Here is a 12,274-nt window from a genome sequence, read left to right on the forward strand (position 1 = left end):
AGGGTCAAAGTGAGATCCTTTAACTTTCTTCTCAATTAATATATATGCTGTTTCAAAATGACTTTATTTTCAGCCCTCTTCTTCTTTTTCCTTCCTTCCTCTCTCTCTTTTCCTGCTTTTCTTTCTCTTTCTTTTCTTTCTTTCTTTCTTTCTTTCTTTCTTTCTTTCTTTCTTTCTTTTCCTCTTTCTCTCTCTTTCTCTTTATTTCCCTCCCTTCCTCCCTCCCTCCTTCATTCCTTCCTTCCCCCTCTTTCTTTCTTTCTTTCTTTCTTTCTTTCTTTCTTTCTTTCTTTCTTTCTTTCTTTCTTTCTTTCTTTCTTTCTCCTACCCTCCCTCTTCTTTCTTTCTTTCTTTCTTTCTTTCTTTCTTTCTTTCTTTCTTTCTTTCTTTCTTTCTTTCTTTCTTTCTCCCCCCCCCCCCTCTCTCTCTTTCCACTCCCCGTCTCGTTTGGTAAAATTGCCCATCTGGCCCCTCCTTTCTTGGATCTTGAATGCTCTCTTTCCTGCTTACTTTGGGATCTTATTCTACAAATTAGCGACCTCTATTAACCCTCATTAACCTTCTTTGATATTAAACTCTTACATTATTAGAAACAATTCCAGATCACCAGTTTCAATGGGAAGTGTTTCAATACTAATTGTTTTCTTACAGCAAATGCTTCTTGCATTTGAAATTTGGGGAACATTGACACTACATGTCTCCTTGTAGAGACTAGATCCCTTCTAATCAAAGGAAAAATAATAAGATAATAGAATTCTACATTTGTACACTTGATACACGCTAAGCGTCCAACTTGTACAAATTTTACATTTGTACGCTAAATTCTGATTTATGTGATTTAATGTATTCTGCCCTAAAATAAACCACCTTAAAACCAGGAAACTAAGTAAATCTTATTTAAAAAATTAGTTGAAATTATTTCAAGGAGTAAAAGAATGCAAACAAAACTTGGGGGAAAAAAGTAAAATAGGACCCACTTTAAAAAAGGGTAAAGTGGCTAATCAGCATTTTTCTTGAAAACTTTCTGTCAGAGCTTTACTCCATGCAGGATCTGCAATTTTAAATGACATTATTTTTCTTCAGATCTAACAAAGTACCCCAACACATGCTCATATGTCCCCAAAGTTTAATTACAGCAAAAGCAACATGCTGCTTCTGTGAGTATTTACTTATTGTTTGCATTGTCTAATACAATAGCCACTAGCCACCAAGTGACCGTTTAAATTTAAATTGTAATTAAAATTAAATAAAATTCAGAATTCATTTCCTCAGATGTACTAATGACATTTCACATGCTCGATAGTCACATGAGTCCAGTGGCTACCCTTAAGGCAAATTACAGATTTATAGAACATTTGCATCATTGAAGAAAATTCTAATGGATAGATTTTCTTTAAACCTGTCAGAACCTCTACTTCCTCTTCTGTATTAAGTGATGACAAAAACTGTCTCAGGAAATTGTTAGGGAGGTTTTATGAAAGCACATGCATGGAAACTCATCAAATAATATATATGCAATAACGTTTTTATTCTTTGCTCTGCCATTTCTTAATTGGGAGCCTTTCCCATAATTATGGCTAATCCTTAAATTGAAGAGCAGGTAAGTAAAGACACATGGGATTATATAACGAAATTGTTCTCCTGATTTTTAAATTATTTTAATAGATGCCTTTTTTATAATTTCAACTATTTCTTTAAAGGTTTTATTTATTTATTTGAAAGAGAGAGAGAGCATGCAGGTGGGAAGGGGATATAGGGGGAGGGAGAAGGAGAAGGAGATACTCTCAAGCAAACTCCGTGCTGAGCACAGAGCCCGATGGTGGGGGGGGAACCTTGATCTCACAACCCTGAGATCACGATCTGAGCCAAAACCAAGAGTTGGATGCTTAACTGAGCCACCCAGGTACCCCATAATCTCAACTATTTTTATCATTTACTTGTTTACTCTCCTCTATCTCAAGGTAGTAGTCATTTTTGTTTGTTTGTTTCTCCATTCATGAAAAGTAGCTGAAAGTTCTATAATAGACCACAGGGACTTGATTTTTTGTTTTGTTTTGTTTTGTTTTGGGGGGATTTTTTTAGGGGCAGGGAGGGGCAGAAGGTGAGAAAGAGAGACAACCTGAAGTTGGCTCTACGTCCAGTGTGGAGACTGACACAAGGCTGTCTCACAACCTTGAAATAATGACCTGTGCCGAAATCAAGAGTCAGACACTTAACCAACTGAGCCACCCAGGTGCCCTCAGATCTTGATTTTTCTGAAATATCTAAAATAATGTTTTGATAGTGCTTGTGCTGAAAGCAAAGACTTAGATACCACAGACCATATAGCTATTAAGGTATTAATCTGCAAGCATTGTATCAATGACCACTAAACATTTACTTTGTAAGGCCAATGTAATTTATCCATCTTTGCTTCCATTCTCACTTTTGCCAAGAATGAAGAGGAGAAATCGATATTTCAACTTCTTCTGTATCAACACAGAGAAGTCTAATCCAACGAACCAAAGCCCAGCCAAAACCAACAACAAAGTCTATTTCTTTCTATTAAAATCTATTTCTTTCTATTAAGTCCATGATTATAAACTAGTTGGACTTTTACAGCTAGACAAATGGCCTCTAAACTACTGAGGCTTGACTTGGAAATGCTATCTTTCCACCATCATTATCAGAATTCTTAGAACAGTATTAAGAAAGAAAGGGGAAGGGAGGCAGAAACGAGGAATGAAGGAAGGAAGACAGAAAGGCAAACAGAAGGAGGAAGAGAAGAGGGTATCTACAGTTGTTTCCAAAAGCCTAAATGGGTCTTAGCCAGTCCTGTCTGGCCAGGATCAGTACTAAGTGGTCAGGATAAACTAGGTGGTTCTTCTAGTCTCTTCAATCTCTTATTTCCACAGCCCTCTGAATTAAGCGCTCAGGGTCAAGTACTACCAGGGGAAGCCAAAAAATTCATACAGCCCTTGCCATAAAAGAGCCCAGGAACCCAATGAGTCAAACACAGCCTAAAATTAGCCTTACAGGTGCTAAATACCCTATCTTGGGCAGCCGCTTCTTCAAGTAGAAAGCAAACATTGATTAAAGAACCTAATAGAATGTGTTGCCTTGATAATTGCAGAAGCTGTGGGAAAGAATACACATTTTCCAAATCGAACTTTGCTAAATGAGGGTCAGTAGCTTTAAGCTTTTTATAGTAGAAGCTCAGCCCTGCAGTAAGTGAATATTTTAACCACAGGAACACTGAAAATTCAATGATATTTTCATAATTGCAATTTGGATAGTCAATAAACACTGTAACCTGAAGTAGCTCACTTTGAAGAAAACTTGATTGCCTAGCTACAAACACTGTACTACATAATATTAATAAACCTAACTACTGAACTCTGAATATAATAGGACAATTACCTCCAGGAAGCATTAGTATTCATTATACCCAAAACATTAGTTCGTATAGACAGCTGCAGACACAATCCATGTAGTACAATTATAGCACATCAGAGACATTCCGTAGAATGTTATTTGAAATTTTCTGTACATCATTGTTATCTGTCTCAGTTACTTTGTCTTAATAATGTCTGAGCTAAATAAGAAAAATATGTATATATAGTTATCTATATGTATAGATGAAATACAGATGAGGAAACGTAATTATTGAACTCTTAATAAAATGTGGTAATCTATAGGATATGAGCTTATGCACATTTTTGTTTCTTTTGTATTTCAAATAAGAAATCGTTCAGAGAAATAATATTGTAAATAGATGTTAGACATTAAAAGAGCCTATCCTTGCCGCTGAAACATAGTTGCTTCTTTTTACTTAATTATATATATTAATTTCAAAACATTATAAAATGACAAAGAAAAAAAAAGGAGCCATTATAACTAGTCCTCTAGAACAGAATGTAACTTTAGAAAGAAAAGTTTCAGCGATGCTCAAAAGAGTAGTAAATGCCACCCTCAAATATGCATATTGCTTTTTAGAAACCCAATGCATCCTAGTTTAGAAAGTTAACATGCAGAAATGACATCTCTCAAAAGTTCTAAATAATTGATGAAACCACAAGCAACCCCAGATAAGTAAAGAACTATTTAAAGGGGAAATGAGATAGCAGAGCATATTGAAGGAAGATAGTAACCAAAGACAATGACTTTATCAGAAAGATCAAAATTATACAGAGCTCCTCCCTAACCTCCTTAATGCTTTGTGTTAAGGTACTGGAGCAATGACTGGACTCTTACGGAAATATCTCGGATTTTGCTAACTGAGAGATTCTAGAACTCAGAATTTTTGAAGTTCATGTTATAGGCCTTCAATCAGACCAACAGCCCTGAAGCAGAAGATAAGTGGCATTGAGAAATTAGACAAAATCAAGTTTAGTATCAAGGTTATCGGGACAATGGCTATTCACTATTTTTGTTCTTTGAAAGAGCATGTTTCTGTCAGACATAATCTAATTGTGTTTAACTTAAATCAATTCTGCAGTTATTTTTATTGACTTTTAGTTTGTGTTTGTCATTGTCCTTTCAACTATTTCTTAAGCTTAGGAAGGAAAACCACTAGAACATCATGACTTGGGTTTAAAAATAAGATGTGCATTATCCATCATCGCCATTTCCACAGACAGCTAAAACAAATTGATTGACATTTGTTTTTTATTTTGATTATAAAACAGTGATGCTAATTATAAATGATTTGGAAAATACAGAAAGATAAAATTAAATTTTTTTAAATCACTTTAATTCTAGCACCAAAGATAATAATTGTAAACACTTCAATAAATTTTTAAGAACCTTTCTTTAAGCATATGTACATATATTTAATTTGTTTACCTAATGTCATATTTTTGTTTATTTAATTTGTTGACCTAATGTCATATCTTGGGCATTTCTAAAGATATCAAATATTCTTGAATGTTTGCTGTAAAGTGTTACTGCATCATTTATTTAGGCAATATTAGACAATTAGTTCATTTCTTATTTTTGTTACTCTAATTCTGCAAAGAGCATCTTATATATAAATTTTTTATGACCATTCAATTTTTACATTTTTTAATTGAGGTACAATTGGTATATAACATTAGGTTTGTTTCAGGTATAAAACAAAATGATTTGATATTTGTATATATTGCAAAATGTTTATCACAATAAGTCTGTCACCATATATAGATAGGGAATTTTTTTTCTTTTGATGAGAAGTTTAGGGATTTACTTTCTTAGCAGCTTTCAAATATGCAAGACGGTATTATTAACTGTAGTCACCGTACTGTCCATTACATCTGCAGGACTTACTTATAACTGGAAATTTGTGCCTTATGACCCCATTCACTCATGTGGCACGTTCCCAAAGCCTCAACCTCTGGCAACCACCAATCTGTTCTCTGTATCTATGAGGTTTTTTTTTTTTCTTTTTTTAAGATTTCACACATAAGTGAGATCATACAGTATTTGTCTTTGACTTGTTTTACTTAGCATAATGTCCTCAAGGTCCATCCACTTTGTCACAGATGGCAAGATTTCATTGTTTCTTAGGAATAAATATTATTCCGGTTTTTTAATTTATAAATAATATAAGTATTACGAATATAAATAATATAAACTTATTCATTATATATCTGTCTCACATTTTCTTATCCTTTCATCCACTGATGGGCACTTAGGCTGCTTCCACATCTAGGCTATTATAAATAATGTTGCAATGAACTGGGGATGAAGGGGGAAGTGGCAGATAGCCTTTCGAGTTAGTGTTTTTACTTTCTTTAGATAAATACCCAGACATGGAATTGCTAGGTCATAGGGTAGTTCTATTTTTTATTTTTTCAGGAACCTCCATACTGTTTTCCATAGTTGCTGCCCCAATTTACATTCCCACCAGCAGTCCACAAGGGTTCCTCTTTCTCTACATCCTCACCCAACACTTGCTACTTCTTATATTTTTAATAGCCATTCAGCAGGTGTAAACTGGTATCTCATACATTCTTTTAGGGGAAAAAACCTAGCAGTATTTCTTTTAAAGATTTTATTTATTTATGTGACAGAGAGACAGCCAGCGAGAGAGGGAACACAGCAGGGGAGTGGGAGAGGAAGAAGCAGGCTCCCAGCGGAGGAGCCTGTTGTGGGACTCGATCCCGGAACGCTGGGATCACACCCTGAGCTGAAGGCAGACACTTAACGACTGCGCTACCCAGGCACCCCAAACCTAGCAGTATTAAATAGTCCTTATCATTACTTAAAAATGAACAAATATAGCCTATAGTAAATATAGCCTTCTGGATTTTATACAAGTTAGTAGAAGGGAAATATAACTCATCATATTTTAGCTAACCTTTTAACACCTTTCATTAAAGGATGAAAATATCTACTCATTGAGCCCATCCTTCATCCTTCTTGCACATAGTTCATTCCTTTATATTGTTGAGCAGTATTCCATTGTATAGTACATTGATTATCCATTTTTTAGGCGAGATCGGGTGCGTTCAGGGTGGTATGGCCGTAGGCTATCCATTTTTCAGAAGATTTATCAGCCAAAATCAAGAGTCAGATGTTCAAGCAAATGAGCCACTCAGGTGCCCCTTATTTATCCATTTATCTGTTGCTGAACATTTTGGTTGTTTCCAGTTTTTGCCAGTTGTGATTAAGTTGCCATGAACTCCTGTAACAAGTCTGTTTGCGGACATAGTTTTTATTCTGGGATGAAGGTCTAGGAATGGAATTGCTTGGTCAAATAATAAGCGCATGTTTAACTTTATAAGAAACTGCCAAACAATTTTCAAAAGTGGTTGTCTCATTTTACATTCCCACTCAAGCGTTTGTGTGTGTATGTGTGTGTGTGTGTCTGTGTGTGTGTGTGTGTGTGTGTATTCCAAGGATACTAGATAAGAAGTTATCACTCTCAACGTTTTCAGATGGTTATTTCCAGCTGAGGGAGTATTATTGTTTTGTACACTCTGAAACCTAGTATAACTACACAGAAAACTGTTAAGCCCTTTAAAATTAAAATAAAAAGAAAGAAATTTATATATAAAATTATATAAAATTATATATATATACACACACACACACACATATATATATATATATATAATTCCAAATTTCATATTGGTTTGCCTTAAATGAAAGTAGCTTCAAAATAATCTTTCCAACAAAGGATCAAGTTGGTTTAGGTAGAGTATTTTTCATCCAATAAGAATTTCACATATCTCTGGCTATCATGAGGAGAGCACTGGAAAGAAGTAGAGAGTCTGGATTCCAGTGATTTTTCTTCAACTGTGTGTTTTTTGTTTTTGCTTTCGTTTTTTTGAGAAAGAGAGAGAGGGAGAGAAAGAGCACAGGGGTGAGGATGGGCAGAGATAGAGAGGGAGAATTTTAAGCAGGCTCCATGAGCAGTGCAGAGCCCGATGTGGTGCTCGATCTCATGACCCTGAGATCATGACCTGAGGCGAAATCAAGAGTTGGACGCTTAACTGACTATGCCACCCAGATGTCCCAACTGTGTGGCTTTTGATTAAATGACATAGCTTCTCAGGATTCTATGTCCCCATTGCTGAACAAGGATGATGGTCAACCATTTAACCTGCTTTCTGTAGGATGAGAGCATCCTAAGTTTGTTTCTAATTCATACCAAATTCATTATTTTTAATTGACTCTTCATTATTTCTTTACAAAAACAATGGAGATATAAATAAAGACAACTTGATAGTCAACTCATAACCTGGGTTAAAAAAAAAAAAGATGTGCAAATGAATGACTGAGTTGAATAATTTTACACTTTTGGTTGCCAAGTTGACAAGGTGAAGCAGAAATCACAGTATAAACTTCTCAGCAATACTTCTATTAGGGTTTCTGTTGTTTTCCAGCAAACTTTAAAGTGTTTTACCTTCTTTTAGTTACTTGGAACTTGTCAAGAGAATGTACATGCTGCAATCTGTCCATCAAAACATACACAGAAATTAATCTTCTCTGATGTTTGATTTCTGCTCTTGTTCAGTTCTTCTGGGCTTAGGAATGGAGATATGAGTAATCTTCTGTATAAGTTTGCTGATGGATTTTATAGTAGCTCCCATGTCTTCATTTACTTTTCTTGGAAATGTTTGCATTTCACTTTAGACTCTGAGGACATTATAAACATAATTAATGTGCAGCTACAAAGACACATGCAAGATAATAGCCCCACTCACCACCGTTAAATTAGGAGGTAAATACTAACGGATTAGAAAAGGAAACTAATGACACATTTGCCCAAAAAGTTGAAGATTAAAATGGGTCTCTTACAAATGATATAAATCAGAAGATAATTTTTTTGTTTTATGCATTTTCTGTAGGTGTTTTCTCATATGTATTCAGAAAATCACCTGTTCTGTGTTTTAAGTTTTCCGATCATAAATAGGTTTATTACACTTAGCACATAGAGGTGCAGTAGTGATTAAAATGAGATGGTATAATTATAGCATCTTATAAAGCATTTGGAGTCATTGTGGGAACTACATAGCATTTAGATCCCATATATTATCATTCATGCATCTGATGCAGGATTCTCTCTCAAAGGGCACATTTATGTTATATTATCTAAGGTCAAAATACTTCCAGGGAGAAAGAACTCACAACCTCCTGAGGTATATCTATTTAATTTTAAAATAGCATCTATTAAGCATTTACTGTGTATCCCCAAAAGGATGCAAATGAACTTAAAAGTCTTACTTGTATTATCAAGTTTCTTACCTTCTGTTTGAGGAGGCAAGGTTGACACACATGAAAAGGGTAGGAGACATGAGTCCAGAGATGTAACCAGATCTACATCTGGTGAAATACTAAGCATAGAGGAAATTTAAAATAGAAGGAGGGGGACCCATGTGGGCCAGTCAGGAGGCTCCATGATGGAGGTGGGCTTGCAGCAAGCCTTAATGAAGACTTTTCCTACTGAAAGAAAATTCAGAGAGGCAGAATTAATAAAGTAAATACAGTAGAAAATATAAAGAATATTGATTATGTCAGCAAAAAGATAAAAACCAAGTTGCATAGCTTGAATGGGACCAGATTGAGAATCTGGAATATGTATATATTGAAATGTACTTTCAGCCATAAAGAATCCTTAAACCAGTGGGAATTTCCCAGTCAAATGGAACTTCTTTGGGCTTAGTGACCCCCAAGAAAATTTGTTGAAATGGTCTATCAGAAAGTATAACATCTATTTGCCATGGGCAACATTGATCAAAATGTTCCTATGGGTGAATATTGCCTATTTTCCATAGTGCGTATGAACATTCGTCTTTAAAACAACCCCCCCACAAAAGATAGCAATAATAATGCTGTGTTATAACCATTTTTATGCACACAAGTTGATTATTTTTTATTAAATGAAAATATTCACAGATATTCCAACAAGATTATATCTAAAATGATACTTAGTGGATAAAGTAGTGATAAGTCATAATAAACAAGAACCTCTTTTCTGGATTGTATTAAAGCTCCCAAGATTCAGAGTGGTCAGTTTATTTGACATCTGAGGGGAACATAAGGTGGCTAAATATCTGGTGTAAAAGAACAAAGAAATCAAGGTGATTTTTTCTTCCTTTTTTTTTTTTTTTCATATATATATAGTAACTAACTGAAGGCAGAGCCAAACAACCCCAATTAATTCAGCACTCTTTGGCACAATTGGCACTCCCTGCTGAGAGGAGACCCAGATCTGAGCTAAGCAAAAGGTCTGAATTGGCTCTTCATAGTTAGAAAATGTGCCTCCCCAGATGAGTATTACCAACATTACCTGCATTGCATTCTGGGGGCAGTTAACATTGCAAGTTGCTGGGATCATACTCAGCTAGGCAGTGAAGAAAGACCAATGTGCAACCTTTCCCCCAAATTTAAGAATCTGGCCATCACAGATCTGAGATTTGTGTATGTGTTTGCATGTGCATACGTGTGTGTATGCCTGTTTATGTATGGAGTTTATATGCTAAGTTTCTGGGTTTGGTAAAAATAATTCCTTAACTCTTTAGCTTTGCTTTTATGTGCGAATGTGCGCACTCTTAATATTTGTAGCCAAGGGCATGCTTTCCATGATCTATTTGTATTAAAATCTGTTAAGCTTGCCTTCACATCTCTTAAGGCCTTCTTTTTTTTCCAACCCTTGACAACTCAGTGTCAATTATTTTGGAAGCAAATATATAAGGAATTTTTTTTAAAAATCATCCTGACTTTTATTCAAAGAAAAGCCAATTTCCTTCTTTCTTTTTCATTTATTTATTTTTTAGAAAAGATAAATTTCTTAATAAGAACCTAAGAAATCAGTAAGTCTGGATCATATTTGATGTGAAGGCAGATAGCTCATTTTATTCTTAGTATCATATTGAAATAATAATTTGTTGGTATTTATTATAAAAATTGGATTTTCATTAGTAGTCAGGAATCTAATAGATTGCTCTTTGGTCAAGAAATCAACAAACTTTTAAAGCCCTTCATCTTTTTGTTGGTAGTAGTAAATATTTCATTAGCATGGATATTTTTAAGTTATTTAAGAAGTTTTTAGGTAAAGAAATTTTAGGATGAATAGGTTGTGTTTTTTGTTGTTGTTGTTGTTTTTTGAATAAGAGCAATTTTTCTTCAAATAAATTTTGCTAATGCTCCATGCTTTAATTATCTTAAGAATTATTGTGCATCTGAGAAATATTAAAGTTTTACCTGAAATTATTTTCAGTGCTGTAAAATGGAGTGTCCGCTTTTCCAATTCCTACAATTGAGTGTTGGATTGGATGCTTCCTCTCTTTTTCCGTAGCCCTCCAGGCAACATATGTTATTAAACCACAGACAGTCACCGGGGAGAGCCATGAGCATGTGGGAAATTAGGGTTCCTAAGTAGAAAGAAGTTGGTAAATCTATAAAAGTGTGGATAATCTCTCTCTTGGGCCATCTCTCTACTTTAAATTATCCCTGTTAACCAAAATAAACTTAAGGAATCATTCCATGGTTAATGTGCTTTGATATATTTTGCTCAATTGTGGTCAGGAGGACTGTCTTACATTTCTATAACAAATGTTTTCTCTTGGTACTCAATGCTATTGATTTTGTGGGCAAAAGGACGTGATCAATGAAGCGACAGTTGCAGCCTAAAAATGATTGGGGCAGGAAATATAGAAATGATGAGCTAACCTCCAAAGGCTTAGCTTTGAGATGCTTATCTGGGCCTCTTGCCTTCTCAAAATTGGGAGGGGATCCTGGGAGAGCTACTTTTTGCAAGGATTCTGCTGACACATACTTCATGTCAGGTCAAAAATACCATAAGAGCATCTTTTCCACTGTATTTTAGCCGACGGGCTATAAACTCTTAGAGGGCACCGTTAAAAAAATCAACTTATATTTGTTATATAATGGAGAGAGGTGACACCGAAGAGTTCTTAACTTCAAGTCCTGTAAAAGGATCAAGTTACGTTTCTTATTCATTTTCAGGCATAAAGGTGGCCATCCAAAAATCAAATCTTCTCTGCCGTAGAAACATTAGTTGACAAGTATATTTTGTCTGTATTTATATTTATAGTAAAGTTTTTACAATGTCCATTTTATGCTCATCTAATTCATGACATGTTTACTTTGATAGAATTCTTTTTTTTTAACTATTGTATTTATTTATTTAATAGAGAGAGCATGAGAGAGAGAGAGCATGAACAGAGAGAGCACACAGAGGCAGAGGGAGAAGCAGACTCCCAGCTGAGCTAGGAGCCCCACGCGGGGCTCAATTTCAGGACCTTGGGATCATGACCTCTAAGCTAAAGCAGATGCTTAACCAACTGAGCCTCCTAGGTGCCCCTCACTGATAGAATTCTTAAAACTGTTTCATTCATAGAGAAGATACTGGAATGCTACAGTGTTAGGTAGATACCTTGCCAGGTACTGAGGATTAAACAGCAAAAATTTATATATAATCCTTTGCTGTAAGATACCCATAGTTTATTTGTCCATACACACGACATTGTGATATGTCAATTAAAACAAGTATAATTCATACAAGAAGAGGGGGAGCAATTTTATATCAGCGAAGAAGGCCATTTGGAAAGGTTCTTGAACAAGTATGATCTGAGATTAGCGTGAACATTTGAATAGATTGGTGTTGGACAGACAGAAGGTAAAGGCAATACCTATGAAGAGGCCCAAAGAAGAGAACTGTCTTGGCAGTTTTGCCATATGACGCTCAATCACCTAGATCATAAAGGGTGGTTTGAGAAAGGGAGAAAGTAGAGAGAAATTCAGCTAAAACTGGGCCCAAGTACACTCACGAATGGTGTCCAACGTG

The sequence above is a fragment of the Ursus americanus genome, chromosome 27 (assembly GCF_024610735.1).
Source record: "Ursus americanus isolate L20-20 chromosome 27, mUrsAme1.1.p, whole genome shotgun sequence".
NCBI lineage: Eukaryota > Metazoa > Chordata > Mammalia > Carnivora > Ursidae > Ursus > Ursus americanus.